This window comes from Aotus nancymaae, unplaced genomic scaffold (assembly GCF_030222135.1).
Source record: "Aotus nancymaae isolate 86718 unplaced genomic scaffold, 86718_ANA_hifiasm-v0.15.2.pri h1tg000088l, whole genome shotgun sequence".
NCBI classification, from domain to species: Eukaryota; Metazoa; Chordata; class Mammalia; order Primates; family Aotidae; genus Aotus; species Aotus nancymaae.
The window spans coordinates 3,043,518-3,056,444 of record NW_026988503.1 but is presented as its reverse complement, the minus strand read 5'-3'; positions in this window follow the sequence as shown (position 1 = coordinate 3,056,444).

Here is a 12,927-nt window from a genome sequence, read left to right as displayed (position 1 = left end):
GCCCCTCCCATTAGAGGACCTGAGGCCTAGGAGGACTTGGGACATGATTTCCTCCATCCCAGTTACTCCAGCTCCAGAAGTGGCTCAGAGGGGCCTACATATATCTCAAGCTGCTGCTACAGAGGGTGAAAGCCTTAATCGTTAGGTGCTTCCATGTGGTGTTAAGCCTACAGGTGTGCAGACTGCAAGAGTGGAGGCTTGGGAGGCTTCATCTAGATTTTGGAAGATGTATGGAAAGCCTGGGTGTCCAGACAGAAGCCTGCTACAGGGGTAGAACCCTTATGGAGAATAACCACTAGGGCACAGTGGAGGTGAAATCTGAGATTGGTTCTTCCACACAGAGTCCTCACTGGGTCACTGCCTAGTGGAGCTGTTAGAAGAGGGCCACCATTCTCCAGATTCCAGAATGGTAGCTCCATCAACAACTAGTACCATGTACCTGGAAAAGTCACAGGCACTCAATGCCAGCCTGTGAGAGCAGCCTCAGAGGCTGAAGCCTGCAAAGCCACAGGAGCAGAGCTACTCTTGGCTTTGGGAGCTCACCCCTCAGACCAGTGTACCCTGGATGTTGGACGTGAAGTCAAAAGAGATTTGAATGCTGAAATAAGTTAAGACTTTAGGGGACTATTGAGAGGAGATGATTGTATTTCACAGTGTGAGAAGGACATGAGATTAGGGAGGAGCCAGAGCTAAAATAATACGGTTTGATCTATGTCCCCCATCAAATCTCATTTCAAATTAATGTTGGAGGTGGGGCTTGGTGGGTGGTGATTGGATCATGAGGGTGAGTTTCTCATGAATGCTTTAGCACTATCTCTCTTGCTATTGTCCTCATGATAATGTGTGAGCTCTTGTGAGACTTCATTGTTTAAAAGTGTTTATCACCTCCCCCCTCATTCTCTCGTGCTACTTCTCTGTCCATGTGATGTGCCTACTACCCCTCCACTTTCTGCCGTGATTAGAAGCTTCCTGAAACCTCCTGAGAAACCAAACAGATGCTTTCTGTACAGCCTGTGGAACCATAAGCCAATTAAACCTCTTATCTTTATAAATTATCCAGTCTGAAGTAATACTTTATAATAATACAAGAATAGAGTAATACAAATGTACAAATTGTGATTTTCTACTAAAAAGGATTTCTTCATTCCAACCTGATTTCTATGTTAAAAGCCAGATTTGCTTAAAAGTTTTCCTATTCTATTTAATTTTCCTTATTTGTGAATGCATTTGAAGATATTCTCAAATTCTTTCTATAGGAGCTTTAAAGCAACATTTATTATCAAAAAAGAGGAAATAGTAAATGTAAAATCAAAAGGACAATCACTGTAACTCCTTTAAAATGGCTTAAATCCTAATTGCTCAAAAAGCACTAGGGAGCTCTTTTTCCCCAATTTGTTTGTCTCTAATCATAATATAAGTAATCACATAGCCTAATGAAACTTTGAGTTTTTGTTATTTCTTCTAGATCTTTGTCTGCAATTGTTTTTGTATATGTGACTGTGTTCAATGACTTCTCATATAATACAAAATCTCATTAAAGTTTTAGTTTTCAATTAAAAGTTAGAATGTTATAAGCCTATTTACGAGCTAATAACAAAACCTGATTATATGGGGCTGAATAAGCAAAAACAGAAATCACAGTATTTTTTACAATATTAAGGGGAAGCTGTTTTGAATGAAATTTTATTGAAAAGACACCATTTAGCATAGTAGCTGTATACAAGGAATATAGTAAAAAGCCATTTCCAGATTTAAAACAGTCTAGTCTTATATTTCAAATTTTGACTAGAAGGTAAGGAAAAAAATATCCCTGTAAAAACGTGTTGGTAGTTTGTTACTTGAGTAAGCTAAACGCAGTTATGTAGATGGGATTGCCTTCACAGAAACTTGTGCAATTATTGCATACACACAGTCGTTTTCCACAATTGTAAAACTCATTTTCTACTTGTCAATGTTTGTATTTTACTGCTCATTAGCAATATTTACTCCCCAAGATAATATTTTTTGTTTTACTATAAGTTTTATGCTTGCTGTACAGTAGTCTGTCTGGTGGAAATATCGATAAAACTCATACCTTCATGCACATTGACTAGTTCATGTACACATATTTAGCAAATAGATTAATTTCTTACAGGGTCAGTTGTTATTTTCTAAATCCATTCAGTAATGAGCATTATTTAATAGTGTGAAAATTCTGGATAAATTATTCGTTTTACTGTGTTTAATTTGTGGTCTGGCACTAAACTCAAATTATTTAAATTAGTTTTATTCCCAAGTAAAGATGACTGAGATTATTGGTAGCTTGATTTTCTAAAGAGCCACTGAATTTAGTTTTGGGATGCCTAGTCAGCCAGCATCTCCTAAAACAGAATATAGCTGATAATGACAAAGTAAGCAGGTAAGCATTTTGAGTAGCAGTCAACTCTGGAAATGTGATGTAGGTAACACATAATGTGTTTAAACCCAATCTGGGTCACTAAGTGACCTATTCATATCCTTGGAAGCCATTAGTCTGGGAAAATCCAGCTGACTGGGAACTTGTGCAACTAAGGTTCATGGTATAGTAGCAGAATATATTCTATAAGAAGGAAAATAACCAGAAATAATCATAGAAACATATATTCAAGAAAACAGAATAACTGTACAGATATCATTATGAAGAGGAAATATTGGGCCATGGCATTGACTGTTACGTATACCTTCCTGCAGTAAGATGCACATCCTGGACCTTAATCTAAGCCTCTTATAATAGTGGGCTTGATTAGAACAACTTGATAAAGTCATTTCCTACAAGGTTTGAATCATTAACAGGTAACTGATATCGAGAGTTTTTAGAGGAGACTTGCAGTGATTTCCAGATCTACAAAAAGTAGGATATCTCCCAATTAATTAGTGTCTTGCAATAATTTTTAGGAACATTATTTGTAGAATGCTATTGCTGCTTTTGAGATCACATTTGGGTTTCTCCTTAAATATTTCACTGAGGTTCAAAAGCAGATTTTTGTTCTCATATGTGTTAAGGTTTCACTTGACTCCAGAGATTTTAACTTATGTTTTTCTAAGAACTTTACTTTTTTCTACTGCTCTTGTCAATAAGAATGACAGTGACACCCAATTTCTATTTGGAAGAATTTTAAGAACTCTCTAATTAAATTTACAATAAAATAAGTGACATTTCTTTTTCCTATCCTCAGTAGGGAGATTCAAGAAAAGCTAATATGACTGGAGTTTGTAAGGGCTTAACAAGTGAGTCATGGTCAAAATACACCCAGGGAATCCAGTATGATAAGGTGTTAAGTCTTGGGTTGGGTCATGACTGGATAATACCAGGAGGTGCTAACAAAGAGATCATATCCCAGATGTGCCTAGGTTGGAAACAGTTCAATTTGCATAGCTGATTTGTGGACTTGCTATATAAAGTACTCATAAAGAGATAATAATCTCTTGTTTATATAATAAAAATATAACAAAATATGAGATTATTAATATATAGCACTCACATAAGCTCAGGGATGAAAACATCAAGTTTAAATTATTTCCAAAGAGGGAGAGAGAAAAAAAGAATAGGGATTCAAAAAAATCCCTACACTTATATAGTTTAAGCAATATCTCTTAGCTAAAAGCAAAGGGATACCAGTTGTCAATGTGAATAGTCATGCATACACAACATACAGGTGAGGACTAAAGACCAAGTGAACAGACAAAATCCCACACATAAAGTATCAGTAAGTATGGGGGTTCATTTAGTGACTTCAAGCAAACAGAGATATACTATTTAAATAATACCTAAGAGATCCTAGAAAAATAAGTACACCTGTCTCCCAGGTTTTTTTTTTAGAGGGGGGAATTACGGTTTTGTAAGGACCGTTTCAAAGACTACAATATCCTTCTACAGAAGAGAGTCTTTGATGGGTTTCTATCTTCTCTGAGACAGGATACTGAGGAAGACAAAGAGAAATGTTATTAAATTCATTGTATAAATAACATGTCACATAAATTAGAATGATTAAATTTATAAGAAACTAGACTGATTATGTTTCTGATTCTAAAAGAGAGAATACATCTGGCATTCTGATGAGAATGTGAGTAGAACCTGAGCTATCTCTTCAGAGGAAGTGAAAATATTAAGATTAATATCATCTGTCAGTCTAAAGATCAAATATTTCAAATGGTGTAAATGGTCTCACTAATGTGATTAACCTGTGAGTAAGAAAAAATTTATGATAAAGGAGATCAAAAGGCATGGATGAAAAAATTAACAATATGGTTAGAAAACCTATGAGCATGGACAATTTAGAGAGGAAAGTAATTCAAAATTTTTTCTTTAGGTCATATAATATCATTATTTGTGTTGTCTGAGAAAGTAGATTTGATGAGCTGTAATTTCACAATGGAAAAAAACTCTTCCTTCTTTAGAAATTCAAGAATAGTTAAATTGAAGTCTTAATTTTTATAGGCTGGCCAACAGGGTGATTGTCAGTTCTTTTTCAACATATTTTGGGAAATTTTTTTAATAGAATTATTGGTATATTTGATTTTGTTGTCCTTCTTGCTCAATGGAATGGCATACTCCAGGTTGAATTAAAAATTTATTAACTCTTTGATTTTCCTTTCTTTTCATCTAACTTCCCTTGTTCTTGAAAGCCCTGTATCACCATTGTCAGTGATTTAAACTGAAATGTGAAATTTCACATGCCATTAACTTAGCCCCTCTATCTCTTCTGATTCAGTTACACCCTTCACAATGTTCTGCTAGTTTTACCAATTTGTCCATGATTTGTGATGATCAGCTTTTCAGATGGTTGCAGTGATCTTAAATTGCTGTTGAAATTTAAATAAATGACCATGGAACAATAAAATATCTAAAACCCAAAGAGACTTTTCAAAAAAAAATGTGTTTTAGGACTTTCATCTGCCTATTAATTTTGTCTATTTTTAAAAACATGTTAATATTTTAGGAATAGAATGTAAATAATATATCCACTCATTTATCTTGTCTGCTTCTAGAAATTCCCGTAATTCCAAGGGATTAGTTTATTGGCCAGTCTACTTCTGTATATACTTTGCAGAATTTGTCTGCTGGGAAAACAACTCTGAGTAATTAATTACAATCTGGTCAGTGAAGTACGTAACAGCTCACAGTGGTTTGTAACTCCTCCTGGAAATGTTCAAGGTCATTGGTAATTTGGAGAAAATTGAGGACATGAAGTTTTATAAATCTGTGCCAGACCATGGATTTTTTTAATGTGTTGCAGAAAAGTGAACATACTCTTGAATGTACATAATAATGTAGCTGAAAGGGGCCTGACACTTGGCCCAAAGCCTTACATTTAATAATGATGCAGAATTCAGCTGAATCAGGGTTCTTATTTCACGATCAGGAAAAATTAGGTATGCAGGGGTCCTGCACAGAGGTTTCCACTTTACAAATTGAATACCCGGCCACTACAACCAGTTGGAGAGGCCAGGCTCCCCCCCAGCATAAGGTGCAAATTCCTGGTGGCTCCAACCCATTTCCCTAGTTCCTATGGGCCTCCAGTCCGTACCCAACATGCCCAGCCAAGGCCTTGTGCAGGTTCCCTCATCTGCACAAAATCATCTGGCATAAACCCTTGTGGGGCAAGGTGGAGATTCTCTGGGGACCTTTCCTTTTCTGCCTAGGGATTTGTCTGCCTCCTGTATTTATCAATAAGATTTAATTTACTTGGGTTTATATTTGAGTCAAAAAATGCATTTCACATCCTACTGTGATAAGAGTCCTGTTTCAGAAAAGACAAAGATGAATGTATGAGTCCTGAAATAAGTCTAGAGCAAATCCTGACAGAAGGTGAAGGAGGCAGCCATAAGCAGGAGCCTCTGAGATCTCTGAATAGAGAGAGTGAAACTGACTTACAATATTGCTGTCTCTAGGTCCATCTCTATGTTTCTGCTGAGGTTTCATTTCTCACAGGTGTCTCCCAAGCATGAATGATGTGGCAGGGATAGTGAAGTAGTCTCTTTCTGGAAAGATGTTGGACTCTTGTAATGGGACATTGGTTCAAAGACTTCTCATTGACTATGTTGGAACTTTCCTAAGAAGTACACCACAGTCTACCATGCTTCCATTCAATCCTCCTTCCATTCCTTTCATCTTCACTCAAGTTCCCATCTTCATGGCTATCAGCTCTCCCAGCCACTCCTGCATCTCACTTCACTTTTTCTTAAAGGCAGTTCTCCTAATAAACTTTTGTGCATCTAATTACTTCTTGGCTTTTGCTTCTTGGGGGACCTGGACTGAAAAGCGATGGGCAAAGCTTTTGGAACATTGTTTATTATATAAATATGTGGCCTTAAACAAGTTTAAGGAACTCCTCTACGTTTAGGATGTGTGTGTTTGTGTGTGTGTGTGTGTGTGTGGTGTGTGCTCTTTGTGTTTTGCGTTTAAGAATCGATCAGAGTTGCCTGTGGGGATTATAACTTCTAGCTGGCAAAAAATATGTTTTCTGTTCATATTCTTCATTTTTATGGAAATTTTTTGTTTCTATTATGTGTGTTGTTTTAAAAAGTTGGTTCCTTGTACCAATTAATCTAGTGTGACCAATGAAAATATGTCAAAAAATATAAGTAGACCAACAGAGGGCACAGCTGGGTTCAGGACCCCAGTCGACATTGATAGACCACTGACAAAATGGGCTTGATCTGTAACCTTCCAAGGCCACACTAAAGTTGCTAAGTATACTGAGGTGAATAGGACAGTTGGAAATAAAGCTATAGGCATTGCTTATTTTGTTATTCAAATCTGTTTTAAGTAAATCAATGATGATTTTTTGATAATTTTTAAGTGTATATTAAGCTTAGACTTTATAAGGAATTGTGATGTTTTAATATTGTATATTACCCATGGTGCAGCATAAATCATTATTTGTATTTTTATTTTCCCTACATTCCTGAAGAAACACAATTAAAAGTTTTTCTTTGGCAAAGATAGAACAAAACACAAATGAATTTTAAATTATCACTAAAACGTACTTTGACTGAAGTATCTTGCTTATTTATTTTATTTTTTTCTGAAAATTTCATTGGGTCTTTCTTTTGGCACAGAGAGAAATTTTCCTTGGTGACCTGATAGCTTATCAATTCTGTTATTTAAGTGGATAACGTGGCTACTTATGTTGGCTCACAATCTAAATTAAGGCAGTGTCTCAGTTTTAGCCAAAATAAAAGAATTTTCATTCTTTGTAATAGTTCACAAACATGCAGAACTATGCTAGTATCCACTTAGTGGGTTAAAAGAGGTCATGTTCTCTAACTTTGGTTTATGCAATGCACAGTTTTATACAACTAGAAAAACCTCCCCCTTCACATATTTCAGGATTTAGCAGAATTTGTGGATGTGTTTCAGTGTGTGTGTGTACATATAATTCATAGACAAAGAGATAGATTGAATATGTACTCAAGTTTGTCAGCTTTCCAAAGACTTATAAGGTCTTATTTAAATAAGGTGAATTGAAAAATGTTCTGACCAATGCTTCCTGACCTACTTCGTGCCTTTGTTCATGCATAGTCCATTAAAAGTTTATCTATACTTACTATTAGATAGCTACTGAAGCAGGCTTTAGACATAAAAAGGTAGATAAAATTTCCTTTCCTTGGAAGAGTTCATAGACCAAGAGGGCGTATATCAGCATACACTTGCACTAAATTATAATAACATTGTATTTTGAAGGTTTTTGATGAACACATTTTAAATGTCTATATACAATATTCAAGGCTTGAAGAAATTTGATAAATTTCTGAAGGAATAATTGGTTACCTATTATTTTCATTGTGTATTTATTGTGTATATACTTTAGGCCAGGTACTATGTTAAGTGCTGCAGATACAGTGGGTAAGGGATAAGACAGAAATTATCTGTGTAAATAAAGAGCATACAGACTAGAACAGAAAAAGTGGTGAATTTATTATAAAGATGTCTACTGAGAGCTAGATTTAGGAAGTTACTTGATGCAACGATGAAGATAGTAAGGATGTCTACTTTAGTTTGGGAATTCAGGAAAGACCTTCCAGATGAAAGACTGGAACAACTCCAGGTGTTTCTCATGTTACTCATTCTCTACCAATTACTTTAGTGTGGCTTCTATTTCAACAGGCAGGTGCTGGAAGTTGTCATTCTTATAGAAAACAGTGACACAGCACTGATTTTACAGGTGACTTTATACGAAGGCACAACAGGGGAACATTACTAGACTTCTCCATGGTAGTATCTTTAATAATCTCTGAATTCTACAATAGTGGTAAATAATCCAAAGAAATGTTCTTGATGATTAATTAAATTTACCAAAAAATCTGTATACCTAATGTTATAAATAAAGCATTGTCAGTTTGTCTATATTCTTGTTTGTTTTTTCTCTGACTTATGACTGATGATGTATTTAAACACTGCTTCTAGACTTTTGTTTTTGTTTTTGTTTTTTGAGATGGAGTTTCACACTGTGGTGCGATCTGGCTCACTGCAGTCTCCACCCACTGGGTTCAGGCAATTCTCCTGCCTCAGCCTCTCAAGCAGCTGGGACTACAGGCATGTGCCACCACGCCCAGCTAATTTTTTTGTGTATTTTTAGGAGAGATGCGGTCTCACCAGGATGATCTCAATCTCATGACCTTGTGATCCTCCCACCTTGGCCTCCCAAAGTGGTGGGATTACAGGCGCGAGCCACTGCACTGACTGTTCTTGTACGGATGGTTTTCTTTCACAGTTACTTTAACTCTGTAGGTATCTTAGTTTTTCTTGACTGTTTTAGAAGTGTCTCTAGTGTGGAGAAAGGCACCAGAGACACTTCTAAAACAGGTAAGAAAAGGCAAGAAAGGTAAGCATACATAACTCGAAAGTACTACAGAGTTGTTTTAATCAAGATGAAAATAAGCAGCTAACTAAGTATAAATCAGGTACACTAAAGTCAATGAGATTTTACGAGAAAAAAATTTCAACTATTGAAAAGTTAAATGAAAGTTAGTAACAATTAGAAAATATTGTCTAAAAATGTTCCTTTAAAGAGTGAGCATACTTTTGAAATGACAATTATTAGCTACATATTTGCTTGCATTATCCATGCAATCCTATCTGGAAAATTAGTTTTCTTAAAGTTGTTAATTTACAATACAGATTCTAATTACCTTAATGGTATTGCTGAATATTGTTTTCAATTAGAACAGTGTAGCACATTTAGTGGATAGATGCTATCACTTCATAAGGTTCAGCTCAACACTATACCAGGCTTTTTATTAGTATAATGTTAAAGGTTCAAAAGGAAAAGAAAATTGTCTTGCTAACAAACTTTTAAAAAGTTACTACTTTAAATGTTAGATAAGAGCACACCCCTGTTCTTGTCTTATGTCACTACTTTGTTATTTTATTTATGAAACTTTAGGGTAGGGGGACACTTGGAGCCCTTATTAACAATGTAATTTTAACAGCTATTTGGAAACATAATTAAATTAAACTAAACTGTTTATGTGACTGTTCTTTCTATTGAATTCATATTAAATTGTATTAAATATTTAAGCAGCCATTTTTATGCCAGCTATCCAGCCAGGTGCAATGACAAAAAAATAAGCAAATAAACTTCTGGTTCTGTAAGTGGCTCATATTCTAGAATAGGAGAAAGAATGTGTAAATAAACAGGCTTCAGAATATTACTTTTGTATTTCTTTTCAATGTAGTTTTAAAAAAAATTTTTAACTGAGAATTAGTACATTTATATAATTTAAAATGAAATAATAAATCATACTGTGAGAAACCTGTATGATTTATTAACCTGCATCATCTATCCAAATGCTCATCTGTCAGTTATTCACTATGCCACACATTTTAACAATACAATAGACCCCTCTATGGATTAGCTCTTCATAGTTATGATTTCTACTATTTGCCCCATTCTTGTATTTGTGCTGATAACATTATATTGAAGTTTGCTGATTTTCCGTTATCATAAATAACGGAAATTTTATTTGCTAAAATGCAAATTATTCCCCTTGCAGCCCAACAATTTGTTCTCATAAAAGTCTGTGCTAACACACACACACACACACACACACACACGTGCAAGTGTATTTACACAGGATAAAGAGAGATCTTCAGTCTATGACATCCTTCAACAAAATTTTATGTTATATAGCTAAATTGTTGATGCCAGTTAGATATATATAGTTTTGAAACCTAGCATTGCCCTTAGCTGTACAAACTTATTGCCTAAGTAATAAAATAATATTATCTCAAAATGTATGAATGAGGTATAAGCTTTAAATATCAAGTGACTAGACAAGTGTCTGTTATACTGAAGGTGAACACAATATATGGTTTCTTTCACATAAGTGTCATTTGGCTACAAATCTCTTTGTACAATTTTACAAATCCTAGACAAATAGGAAAGAATCTAAAACATATACTCTTTATGATGTATACATTTTTTTTAATCCTAGACAACAGTTATTTCAAACAGAAAACACTGGAAGTCTTTCCGTTGCTCCAGGATGATCAGATGCAGACTGTGATGCAATGTGAGTACATTTAAATTTTTCTAAGCAGAGATAGAATCCAAACCACACAAAGGAAATCATCAATGGAAAGAAAGATAGCAGAGCTCGAGGCCAAAGGAAGAATAACTAAGAACACAGCATGCATAAGAGGTTCCTTTTCTCAATATTTCCTTACCCATGGTAAAACAAAACGTAACATGTTCTGAAAATAAAAAAACAGGCTATGATGGTCTAAATCCCAAATTTAGTTGATACTGATAATATTAAAAAGAAAACAGAAGATCTTCTTTAAGCATTATAGCAATAAAACGTAAACTACTTTTATCAGAAAATCATGAAAAGCACCCAAATTATTAGTGAAATAGTAAGGCATTTTCACTAAAGTCAAACCAAAAAAAAGAAAGAAGTATAAGTGTTGTAAAAAAGATTATGTAAATAATTTGGGAAAAGAAAAAGTTATTTGGTTGATAGAGTAAATTAGTAAATCAGTTAGCTTGCTTTAAACAAGGTCAATATGAAAAATATCAAAATATTTCTAGCCCAGTAATAACCAATTATCAATGTAATGATTAAAAGGTTCATTGAAATAACAGCAAAACATAAATCACAATGTATAATAGTATTTTAAGACATCAACAATAATCTCAAAATTTTAAAATACGGCCATATCTTTGTTCTGAAAAATTATAATTACTTTATTTTTTATTTTTCTGTTTGCTAATTTATTTAATCAGCATTCAAAGTTTATTGGCTGCATGGGTTTTTTTTTAATTTTCTAGACAAAAAGAATTGTATATTTTACCATTTTTCCATTATTTTTGTCTTTTTTTAATTAATTTTCCTTACACTGATAATAAAATTTTTGCCTAGAAGACTTTATCCATTTGAGGAAACTATTTTAAATCACATTGAATAATTGAATGACTTTCTTCTTATGCTTATTATTGACATACAATTAAATCCATATATATTTTGCCTCAATAACCAAATAAACCAATATTGAAATTGAAGTGGAGCATTTACAATATTTACATAATCCTCCCAAAAGCAGAAGAGGAGAAACAGAAAATAAAAAAAAGACAAAAACCAAACCCAAATAAAATAGTATATGTAAGTCCAACCATACCAATAATTATATTAATAAAAATAACCTAAAAAACAAGTTAAAAGACCAAGATTTTCTAGTTCTATTAAGAAAATATGGCCTAACAATGTGTTGTGAATAACAAAAATTTAACAGTGAAACTTCTATTGCTAAAATAATATATCATGCGAATATAATCCAAGAAAACTAAAGTGGCTCTATCAATATCAACAATGTAGTCTTTAAGCAAGTATATTACAATGCATAACAAGAAAATCTAAAACTAATTAGAAGGGTTAATTTACTAAGAAGACATAACAATTTAAAATATATATGTAACTAACAACAGAGTATCAATGTATATGTAATAAATCCTGATAGAACTTTGAAAGGAGAAATGGACCTATTTATAAGATAATCTTCTCTTAGTAACCAATAGAACAAACAGGCAGAAAATCATTAAAGATTAGAAGACCAGAACAACTCTATCAACCAATTGGTCTAATTGATATCTATAAATGAACACTTCTCACAGTAGGAGCAGTTTAGTTTTGTTCTGTACATTGGATATCATAATAGAGTACCCTATAAAGAAGTTAAGAATAGGCTCGAGACACCTCCAGTGTAGTCTGACTTGGAGGACGAATGGTTTTAAATCCATTAGACAGGAGAACAAATTGTGCCAAGATACATGTCTTATCAAACTCTGAAAGGAAGTCACTTGGTTTAGTCCAAATTCTGAGGACAGTGATTAGAGCTTTTCCTAGTCCCTGTTCATAAACACAGACTTATGAGTAACTGTGGTCCTATACTTATACTGATTAGTTTAATGAAGTGGTTAGGTTAACTTCTTGAAAATGGAATATAGTTAAAAGTAGTAAGATGGAATAAATTGGGAAAAAATTTCAATAACCAAGATGAGCATAAGTGAAAAATGGCAATCAGTTCCTTTTTAGAAGCCTTTCTCTTAATAGCAGAAATAGCAATCATTTAAAGCAAAAAGAACAAAGCTGGAGGCATCAGGCTACCTGACCTCAAACTATACTACAGGCTGCAGTAATCAAAACAGCATGGTACTGGTACCAAAACAGAGATACAGACTAATGGAACAGAACAAAGGCCTCAGAGGCAATCCCACACATCTACAACTATCTGATCTTTGACAAACCTGACAAAAACAAGCAATGAGGAAAGAATTCCCTGTTTAATAAATGGTGTTGGGAAAACTAGCTAGCCATGTGCAGAAAGAAGAAACTGGACCCCTCTCCTGACACCTTACACTAAAATTAACTCTAGGTGAATTAAAGATTTAAACATAAGACCTAACA